This window comes from Lactuca sativa, chromosome 1 (genome assembly GCF_002870075.4).
Source record: "Lactuca sativa cultivar Salinas chromosome 1, Lsat_Salinas_v11, whole genome shotgun sequence".
Classification (NCBI taxonomy): Eukaryota; Viridiplantae; Streptophyta; class Magnoliopsida; order Asterales; family Asteraceae; genus Lactuca; species Lactuca sativa.
Genome location: NC_056623.2, coordinates 203,973,316 through 203,985,217, shown reverse-complemented (window position 1 = coordinate 203,985,217; position 11,902 = coordinate 203,973,316).

Below are 11,902 nucleotides of genomic sequence, written 5' to 3'. Positions count from 1 at the left end.
ATGACATACCCTATTCATTAGATCCGTGAATACATCTGGTGTGTTGGTTAATCCGAACGGCATCACTACAAACTCGTAGTGTCCATAACAAGTTCGGAAGGCTGTCTTTGGGACATCCTCTTCTAACACTCGTAACTGGTGATATCCGGATCTTAGATCTATCTTCGAGAAGTAGTTCTCTCCTTGAAGTTGATCAAATAAGTCGTCAATGCGGGGTAAAGGATTGTGATTCTTGACGGTAAGTTTGTTCATCTCTCTGTAGTCGATGCTGATACGAAACGATCTGTCTTTCTTCTTCACGAACAAGACCGGTGCTCCCTATGGTGAGAAGCTTGGCCTAATGAATCCCTTCCTGAGAAGTTCGTTAAGCTGACTGGAAAGTTCCTGCATCTCTGCTGGTGCCAGACGATAAGTAGATTTGGCTACTGGGGTAGCCCCTGGCACTAAGTCAATTCTGAACTCGACTTGGCGTTGTGGTGGTAATCCTGGTAGTTCTTCTGGAAAGATGTCAGGAAAGCCACATACTTCTAGAATGTTCTGAATGTCTTTCACTTCCTGACTCATATCGATGATGTGTGCAAGGAATGCATGATATTCCTTTCGTAAGCACTTTTGACCTTGAATACACGAAACGAAACGAAGGTTCGTACTTGATTTGTCACCGTAGATAACTAGAGTTTTGTTGTTAGGGAGGTTAAGACGAACGACTTTTTCAAAGTACATGATGTCGGCGCTGTAACACCGTAAAATTTAAAACAATTTTTCGTATTTGAAAAACACATTTTAAGAAAACCATTCATTCATAAAATGTCATAACATCATGTTTTTATTTCACAAAGTGTCTCCCATGATCAAAATACATCCAATCCCATGTGTATGTACGAATCAACCCGGCGCCTTCCCGCGGTCATCACTGGTACCTGAAACGCATAACACTGAACACTGTAAACATAAGCTTAGTGAGTTCCCCAAAATACCACACTGATCACATAATAGCCACTCGAGGCTGTAACTCTGTTGACCCTCTGGTCAATGTGTCTCAGTGGGGCCCTCCAGCCCCAACTCTCTGTGGGCCCTCTGGCCCTAACTCTAGGGACCCGAAAGTCCCAACTCTGTAACTCTAAATCATGCATATCACATCTCACAATAAATCAATCACATAATAACATGCAATCACACTGGCATATAACTCTATAATACTCTGTCTCTTAACTCTATTACCACACTAGGTAAAGTATAGTGAGAAGACTCACCTTGGGTATCTCGGTAAATCTTTGACTCGGTAAACGCTGGCCTAGCCTCCGCCTAATCATATGAAAATAACACTCTATTTAATATAACTCTCAAAGGCTAGACTATGTTCTCTTATGGCACTCTCAGAAGGGTAAAAGACCATTTTACCCTCTCATAATTCAAAGGCCCCACAATAGACCATACCCTAAAAGTCAGCCAAAAGTCAACTCTCCAGGTTACGCTGTGCGTACCAGATGTATATGCTGAGCGTACCCGACTGCATCTCAGAATCGGGGAGTGCCACCCAGTACGCGGCGCGTACTAGGGATTACGCCCGGCATACTCCCCTGCTTCAGCTCGTTTTCTCTTGAGGTCCTAAACAGTTAAGACCTACGTCCATATTTTAGATTTGACCCCATCTAAGCCCATTAATCCATAAAGTTGATGACTTTAAGCCTTTGCATGGCTGAATAAGTCACTAACTCCCAAAATGATCCAACCTTCAACTCTAGAAGGCTTAAAACACATGCATGACTCCAAAGTAACATCCAAGATGGGAACTTTATGGCTCTAAATCACTAGTAACACTGAAAAGGGACAAATCTCGGACCATTGAGCACTTTACACTCATAAAGTCTCCACCTTTAGGGTTTTTAGCCCTAAAAAGGACACATACAACAACAACCAAAAGAAGAGGAAAGTTTTGAACTTTATACCTCCACGTGTAGCCCTTTCCTCTATAGATCTCAGATCCAAAATGGCACCTCAAGCTTTAGCTTCCAAGAACTTCCTTCCTTCTTCTTCACTAAGCCACTAAAGCACCAACAAGCTCAAATCAACACTCTCACACACTAGGAACGATGGGGCTCTCTTTTAGGGTTTCACTCACTGATATGGAGGCTAAGGAATGAGCCATAACACCCTTTAACTAGTGCACAAGGAGGATTAGGGTTTTTGCACCTAGGCCGGGTACGCCCGGCGTAACTCTAGGTACGCCCAGCGTACCTTGGCGACTCCGCGTCCAAATTAAGCGCGTGAGTACGCGCAACGTACCCCTCTGGTACGCCCAACGTACTCACTTGCTACAAACCCTCCACTCAAGGACTAAGCATGCCCAAACAATAAAGAACAAGCATGAAAGGAATATACCTGAATCTCGGGGTGTTACAATTCTCCCCCACTAGAACTAGACTTCGCCTTCAATGTCTCATTCCTCGAACAACTCTGGATGCTGCCCTCGCATCTCCGACTCTGACTCCCAAGTCATCTCAGACCCCTTGCGATGTTGCCACTGAACCAAAACCAAAGACACCTCCTTGTTCCTCAAAACCTTGATCTTCCGATCTCTGATTGCCACCGGTCTGTCAGCATAATTCAGGCTCGCATCCACCTGAATATCCTCCAATGGTACCACTGCCGACTCATCGGCTATACTCTTCCGCAATTGCGACATGTGGAAAGTGTCATGGATCTAACCTAACTCTGCAGGTAGCTCCAACTGGTAGGCTACCCTGCCTACCCTTGCAATCACCCGAAAAGGACTGATATAACGGGGCCCCAACTTGCCCTTCTTCCTGAATCGGATCACTCCTTTCCAAGGAGAGACCTTTAGGAGTACAAAGTCGCCGACCTGGAACTCGAGCTCGGACCGGCGCCTGTCCGCATAACTCTTCTGACGACTCTGAGCGGTCAATAACCTCTGCCTGACCTGCTGTATCTGCTCAGTCGTCTGCAGCACAATCTCTGTACTACCCATAACACGCTGTCCAACCTCTCCCCAGCAAATGGGAGTCCGAAACCTCCTCCCATACAACATCTCAAAGGGGCATACCAATGCTCGAATGAATCATCCGGAGCATGTCTTTGAGTGTCTGAATCATCCGCTCACTCTGACCGTTAGTCTGAGGGTGATATGCGGTACTAAAATGCAGCCTAGTACCCAATTCCTCGTGAAATTTCTTCCAGAATCTGGAAGTGAAACGCACATCTCTGTCTGAGACAATCGAGATCGGCACTCCATGCTGTGATACCACTTACCTCACGTACATCTCTGCCAACTTCTCTGCGGATGAGCTCTCACTGATAGCAAGGAAGTAGGTGCTCTTTGTCAACCTGTCCACAATCACCCAAATTGGATCGACTCCCCTAGCATTCCTTGGCAATTTGGTGATAAAATCCATGGTAATCTGTTCCCACTTCCATTCAGGAACCTCCAATGGCTGCAACTTACCATGCGGTCTCTGGTGCTCAGCCTTAACCCTACGGCAGGTTAAGCACCTCTCAATAAACCACGGGCATCTCTCTTCATACAGGGCCACCAATACTCCCTCTTCAGGTCTAAATACATCTCAGTGGCCCCAGGATGGATCGAGAACTTCGACCGATGAGCCTCTTCCATCAAAATGGTACGCGTCCCTCCCACAAAGGGTACCCAGATACGCCCCTGAAATGTCATAAGCCCCCAGCTATCGGTAACGAACTCCGATACTAACCTAACAACTTGCTCTTTCTTCCGCATCTCAGGCTGCACAGCCTCAGCCTGTGCCCCACGAATGGCGTCCAACACCGGAGCTATCATGGTCAATCTCAAACATACATCTCGCAACGGGGTGCTCTCCGACCTGCGGCTCAGTGCATCGGCTACAACATTAGCCTTGCCCGGGTGGTACAGGATCTCACAATCATAATCCTTGACCACGTCCAACCACCTCCTCTGTCGCATGTTTAGGTTGGGCTGATCCATCAAATACTTTAGGCTCTTGTGGTCCGTGTATATCGTACACCGAACCCCGACAGATAGTGACGCGAAATCTTGAGGGCGCACACCACTGCCCCCAACTCTAGACCGTGGGTGGGATACCTCGTCTCATGAGGCTTCGGCTGCCTCGATGCGTATGCTATCACATGCCCTCTCTACATCAGCACCGCTCCCAAACCCAAGATCGACGCATCACAATACACCACAAAGTCCTCCATCCCCTCTGGGAGGGCTAACACTGGGGCTTCACATAGCCTCTGGCGAAGCGTCTCAAAGGAGGCCTGATGCTCTGGTCCCCATGAAAAAGCGACACCCTTCCCGGTTAACCTGGTGAGTGGCACGGCGATCTTGGAGAAATCCCTGATAAATCTCCGATAGTAGCCTGCCAACCCCAAGAAACTCCTGATCTCGGACGGTGACCTCGGCACCTCCCAACTCATCACTGCCTCCACTTTGGCCGGGTCGAGCCATATCCCCTTTTGGTTAACGAGATGCCCTAGGAACTGGACCTCTCGCAACCAAAAACCATACTTGGAGAATTTGGCGTAAAGCCTCTCCGATCTCAATACTCCAAGGATCTCCCTCAAATACTCCTCATGCTGCTCTCTGGATCTCGAATACACCAAACTTTCGTCGATGAACACGATCACCGACTGATCCAACATCGGCCTGCACACTCTGTCCATGAGATCCATGAAAACTGTCGGGGCATTGGTGAGTCCGAAAGGCATCACCAAAAACTCATAATGCCCATAATGAGTCCTAAATGCTGTCTTCTGAATGTCCTCATCTCGCACCCTTACCTGATGATACCCCGACCTTAAATCGATCTTGGAGAACCAAGATACTCCCTACAACTGATCGAACAAATCATCGATCCTCGGCAACGGGTAATGGTTCTTGACCGTCAGCTTGTTCAACTCCCGGTAATCAATGCACATCTGGTGTGAACCATCCTTCTTCTTGACAAAAAGGATAGGCGCTCCCCACGGCGAGCTGCTCGGCCGAATAAATCCCTTTCCCAACAGCTCCTGAAGCTGCGAGGATAACTCTTGCATCTCTGGAGGTGCAGGCGATAGAGCACCTTGGCAATAGGCGTGACCCCCGGAAAAAAATCGATACTGAACTCCACTTGCCTCACGGGAGGCACACCCGACAACTCCTCTGGAAATACATCCAGGAACTCATGCACTATCGGAACCTCCTCAACTGACCTCGGTCTCTCTTAATCAACCTGCGTATCCATCACATACGCCACAAAGCCCTTATAGCCCTGCTGTAGACACTGCCTCACTCTAGCGGCCGAACAAAACGCTGACCCAGAACGTGTACCCTCGCCGTACACCGTAAGAACTCCCCCGCTAGGGTCTCGTATGGTCACCAGCTGTCGCTCGCAGTTGATAACCGCACCGAATCTGCTCAACCAGTCAATGCCCACAATTACACATACATCACCCATCGCAATAGGAACCAAATCAATCGGGAACTCAACACCGAAAATCTCGAATACGCACCCTCGGATCACCTCTGTGGCATATATCACCCTCTCATCAGCTATGGAAACTCTCAGAGGCCGACTCAACGCCTCACGACTAACACTGATGTGCTGACTAAAAGCCAAAGATACAAAAAACCGACTGGCACCCAAGTCAAATAACACCAAGGCAGGTACATAATTCACAAGAAAAGTACATACGCATAACATAATATAAGCACAATATCTCAACATCAAAATAAATACACGAAAGAATAGATACCAGCCATGACATCGGCCGCTGCGCGGACCTCCTCCGCGGCCAACTGAAAGGCTCTCCCTCGTGCCCTCGGCGCCTCGGCCTTCACTGGCCGACTCTCGGTAGCTCTGATGGCGGCAGGGGCAGATCCCTGAGGTGCTCCCTGTGCTGATCCCCACAACTGCGGACACTCTGCCTTCCGGTGTTCGGTCTGGTTGCAGTGAAAACACACTGCAATTCCCTTGGGGCAGTCCTTGGCCATATGCCCCTCCTTGCCACATTTGTAGCAAGACCTTGCTCTGCACACTCCGTCGTGGATCTTGCCGCACTTGCCACAAGTGCGGCCCCTCTGGCTCCCAGATCTCGAATCGGCGGGCTTGGCCCGCTTGGCTACCGGCTGGGACTGCACCAGTCGCAGATCCCTCCCCTGAGACTCAGTCTCCTCCCTAGGCTGAGTCTCCAACTCTATCTCTCTCTTCCGGGCATTTGCCTGAAGCTCGGCAAATGTCCGGTACGTCGAGTTCACCACGAACTCATGTATGTCCCTCCTCAGAATGCTCAAATATCGACTCATACGTGCCTGCTAGGAGGACACGTGCTCTGGGCAGAACATCGCCCGCTCATGAAACATCCTCGTGATCACCGTAACAGACTCAGTACCCTGTTTGTTGGTTAGAAACTCCTGGGCCAAATGCTCCCTCTCCACCTGGGGAACGTACTCATCTCGGAACATAGCAGTGAACCCCTCCCAGGTCACTGCTGCAAGCTCAGCAGGCGTGAAGTGCGCCGTCACAAATTTCCACCAGTCCTTCGCTCCCAAGCGAAGCTGGTTCAGCGCGAACCGAACTCTCAAATGCTCAGGAGATGAGCAAATAAAGAAACACCCCTCTATGTCTGAAATCCATCTCATCGCCGCAATCGGGTCCTGGGTCCCGTCAAAATCCGGTGGTTTTGTGTTGCAGAACTCTCGGAACAACAACGCATCACCACCCTGCGGCCTCGTCGCAGCTATAGCTGCAGTGGCTGCAGCAACAACAGCCTCAGAAAGAGCAGCGTACTTCTCATCAAATATTTCTATCAATGTGGTCTTGATAGACCCGAACATCTCTGTTATCTCTGCCCTGATAGCCGCAACCACCTCCTCCTGGATGATCCTATGGATCTCCTCATCCCTTGTATCACTGGTCCAATCTCTCTCTCTCTGAAATACAACTTAAGAATAATATCAAGGAGTCGCTCGAGTATTCTCACACTCGAGTACTCCATCCTACTTGTTCCTTGATACTCCAAAGATTCTTACTTGGACCGTGCACTGACCCGGTGTCTTCAGTAGTACGGGCCCAATACTACTGTCCATACCGCATCAACATCCACCCCAAGTCCTCCTCCCAGAGTCCCAAGTCCCAAGAACTCTACTCTCTCTAATCATACGATACTCGCAAACAGATCTCTCACAATCTCCTCACTGCTACCTAACCACTCTGAAATATTCATAGCAGCAAGACTCCTAGACTCAGGCATCACATATCAGGCCACTCTAGTCCTAACAAGAATACCTAGTCTACTCTAGCATGCATATCATAGCTCATCATATAACATATCACATCATATGTCATAACATGTATAATAATGGTATTTTGGGAAATCACCGTTCGGGCGCTAGCTGTTCGTACACACGACTCTGCTCGGTTGGTCCCTCAAGTTCTTCTTTTGAAAACTTGTTTTATTATAAAAATTTTCACAAATCCTCGGTTTGAGTTCAGATACGCCCGAAGGTGCACCCGAATCCCTCAAACCTAGGCTCTGATACCAACTTGTAACCCCGTAAAATTTAAAACAGTTTTTCGCATTTGAAAAACACATTTTAAGAAAACCATTCATTCATAAAATGTCATAACATCATGTTTTTATTTCACAAAGTGTCTCCCATGATCAAAATACATCCAATCCCATGTGTGTGTACGAATCAAGCCGACGCCTTCCCGCGGTCATCACTGGTACCTGAAACACATAACACTGAACACTATAAGCATAAGCTTAGTGAGTTCCGCAAAATACCACACTAATCACATAATAGCCACTCGAGGCTGTAACTCTGTTGACCCTCTGGTCAATGTGTCTCAGTGGGGCCCTCCAGCCCCAATTCTCTGAGGGCACTCTGGCCCTAACTCTAGGGACCCGAAAGTCTCAATTCTATAACTCTGAATCATGCATATCACATATCACAATAAATCACATCACATAATAACATGCAATCACACTGGCATATAACTCTATAATACTCTGTCTCTTAACTCTATTACCACACTAGGTAAAGTATAGTGAGAAGACTCACCTTGGGTATCTCGGTAAATCTCTGACTCGGTAAACGATGTCCTAGCCTCCGCCTAATCATATGAAAATAACACTCTATTTAATATAACTCTCAAAGGCTAGACTATGTTCTCTTATGGCACTCTCAAAAGGGTAAAAGACCATTTTACCCCTCTCATAATTCAAAGGCCCCACAATAGACCATACCCTACAAGTCAGCCAAAACTCAACTCTCCGGGTTACGCTGCGCGTACCAGATGTGTACGCTGAGCGTACCCGGCTGCATCTCAGAATCAGGGAGCGCCACCCAGTACGGGGGGCGTCTTCAGCCCTTTTTCTCTTGAGGTCTTAAACAGTTAAGACCTACTTCCATATTTTAGATCTGACCCCATCTAAGCCCATTAATCCATAAAGTTGACGACTTTAAGCCTTTGGATGGTTGAATACGTCACTAACTCCCAAAATGATCCAACCTTCAACTCTAGAAGGCTTAAAACACATGCATGACTCCAAAGTAACATCCAAGATGGGAACTTTATGGCTCTAAATCACTAGTAACACTGAAAAGGGACAGATCTCGGACCATGGAGCACTTTACACTCATAAAGTCTCCACCTTTGGGGTTTTTAGCCCTAAAAAGGACACATACAACAACAACCAAAAGAAGAGGAATGTGTTGAACTTTATACCTCCAAGTGTAGCCCTTTCCTCTGTAGATCTCAGATCCAAAATGGCACCTCAAGCTTTAGCCTCCAAGAACTCCCTTCCTTTTTCTTCACTAAGCCACTAAAGCACCAACAAGCTCAAATCAACACTCTCACACACTAAGAACGATGGGGCTCTCTTTTAGGGTTTCACTTACTTATATGGAGGCTAAGGAATGAGCCATAACACCCTTTAAATAGTGCACAAGGAGGATTAGGGTTTTTGCACCTGGGCCGGGTACGCCCGACGTAGCTCTAGGTACGCCCAGCGTACCTGGCGACTCCGCTTCCAAATTAAGCGCATGAGTACGCGCAGCGTACCCCCCTGGTACGCCCAACGTACTCACTTGCTACAAACCCTCCACTCAAGGACTAAGCATGCCTAAAAAATAAAGAACAAGGATGAAAGGAATATACATGAATCTCGGGGTGTTACAGGCGCGAAGAAGACTTAGCCAATCCATGCCAATTATGACGTCGAAACTTTTAATTGAGACCAGCATGAGGTCGATTTGGAAAGAATGACCATCTAGAGTTAAAGTACAACCTATGTATATGCAGTTAGTGCTTTCCGTTTTCCCGTTTGTGATTTCTACAGTGAATGATTCCTCTAGTGCATGTGGTTTTCATTTTAGTAAGGGAGCAAATTTCTGGTTTACGAATCTCCTCTCCGCCCCACTATCGAATAGTATGCAGGCATAAAAATTATCGAGGAGAAACGTACCGGTAACCACTGTAGGATCAACTACGGCTTCCTTGTGGCCTATCGCCATAATTCTTCCCACTCCGCTAGCATTTCTTGCCTTCGGGCAGTCTCTTGTAAAATAAACAAACTCGCCATAACCATAGCAAGCCTGGCCCACAAAAATGTTGTGGACTTGGTTAATTGGCCTCGCCGGAGCCTTGAAGTATCGGGCAGTGTGCCTTTTCTTGTTGCAGTTAGTGCACTGTATTTACCGACAGGCACGATTATGATGGAAAGTGCATTTATTGCACTTGGGCAAATTCCCAGTATACTGCTTCCTCGGTGCCATAGCAGTAGGTGCAATCACCGCATGAACAGCCACAACTTGCTGCTTCTTGGCAGAGATCTGCGCTGATTTTCCCTTCTTGTTATCCCAAAACTTTCGCTTGTTGTCAGTGGCTTTGGAGGGTTCTGAGATAGTCAGGGTTGTTGTCGTTGTCGGGGTAGGGACTCCATGATCAATGAGTCACTTTGCCAATCGCTTGGCACTGTCGAAAGTAGTGGGGTTTGCAGCTAAGATATTCCCCTGAAATGGAGGCACTAGCCCCCAAATGTACCTCTCAATCTTCTTTCCCTCAGTGAGAACCATATTGGGACATAGCGCCACCAGATCGCTGAATCTGGAAGTGTAAGCCACTCTGTTGGAGCCCTTCATGGTCAGGCTCCACAATTCTTGTTCCAGTTTTTGAACCTCGCCCCTCGGGCGGTATTCTTCAATCATCAGCCCTTTAAGAGCTTCCTAGCCCATATCATTAGCCACTATTAGAATTAGTGACTTGACATGGATATTCCACCACGTCAGGGCTCTATCGCTGAAGGTGCACACATCAAATTTGACTTTGCTTCCTTCAGTACAGTAACATATGTCAAAGATCGATTCTGTCTTCTCGAACCATTGCGACAGAGCAATGATTCAACCGATTCCATTAAAGATTCGAGGTTTATAGTTGGTGAAGTCTTTATAAGAGCACTCTCATGAGCGCACGATGACATCACCTTGTGTGGAATGAACGACTGTTCCACCTCCGCTACTACCTTTGTTTTTGTGGTATTGTGCCATGGCTGTCGGAACAGCCGCAGCTACCGCAACATTAAGAGCTGCCGTGTTGAATTGTGGAGGAGGTGGATGAGTTGAAGTTATCGGAGGATCAGGCCTTGTTGACTTACGAGGAGGTATCTTTCAACTACAAGTTAAAAAGATGAGCAGAAAGATAAGAATTCAATAGTGAAATTAATAAATGAGTCCCATGAACTAAATCGCCATAGTTCAACAACTAGATAATAGTGTAAGTTCCATAGAGTTGTAGAATTATAAGAATGAAAGTATTTGAATGAAGATTTCTAGGAGATTAGATATTCGTCAATAATATTGGTATTAATGATGTAATGAGTTCAGGAAAATGACCTAACAGTAGGTCTTACATCAAACCACATAGAGAAAATGTTTACAGCTTAGAAGTCTAGTTGTACTTCTTGTAAGATAGGAATATTTTACAGAACAATGCTACTTACAACATAGATAAGAAAGGCTATTCCTTAAACCAAAAGAAAAGATGAGTCAGATATCATCTACTGGTGACGGGTACTCCTCGAGCGAACCCTCAGATCTGCCAGTTGCGAACTATGTCCTGAAGATGTCGCTCATGAGCTCTCTGACGCACACGAAATTCTAAAACTTCAGCTCGGGATGCAGCTAGTTCTTGCTGAAGAGTCTCAGTGACCCTCCTAGTCCTTTCCATAGCTTCTTCAAGATGGATAATACGGACCGTGTTAACGCCCGAATTGGCATTAATTTCCATGACTCGGTCGATAGCTGCCCGACCTTGCTCACCATTCCGAGAAATCCTGCGAACCATGATGGCAGGACTCGGTCAGCTGAGCCTCCCTTGCTAACATTGTAGAAGCTTAGATCTCCACTGAAGGGTAAGGTTTGACGCTGTTCATGGCTCCATTGGTTTAATTTTGTCGCCCACAAGGGTGTGGGACCTTGAAATGCTGGTCGGGGGTTGAGGTTTTGGATTGGAGCCTCTTGAGGTAGGTTGTTGACTTCTGGCTCGGAGTCAGAACCATTAGAAAAGCCTTCAGCATGGTGATCATCCAAAGGGATTGGATGATCATCTTCTGGCTCTTCTTCAAGCCATCCAACATTGTCTTCGTTTGGGAAGTATAGATCGTCATGAGGATGGAATCCAGCCATGATATCTACGCGAGAAAAGGGGTATAAGAATCTAATATAAAATAGACGTACTACTTAAGATAATTATTAGATGATCCCTACTAGTTACTTCAATACTTGCATAGTGCATACCAGTTATATGAAATCAAAATAGGATAGACCTTCGAATAGGCCACCCTAACTCTAAAATCCACAATCAAATAAGGAACATGAAGTGAAGCAAAGATCATAGATTCTAAG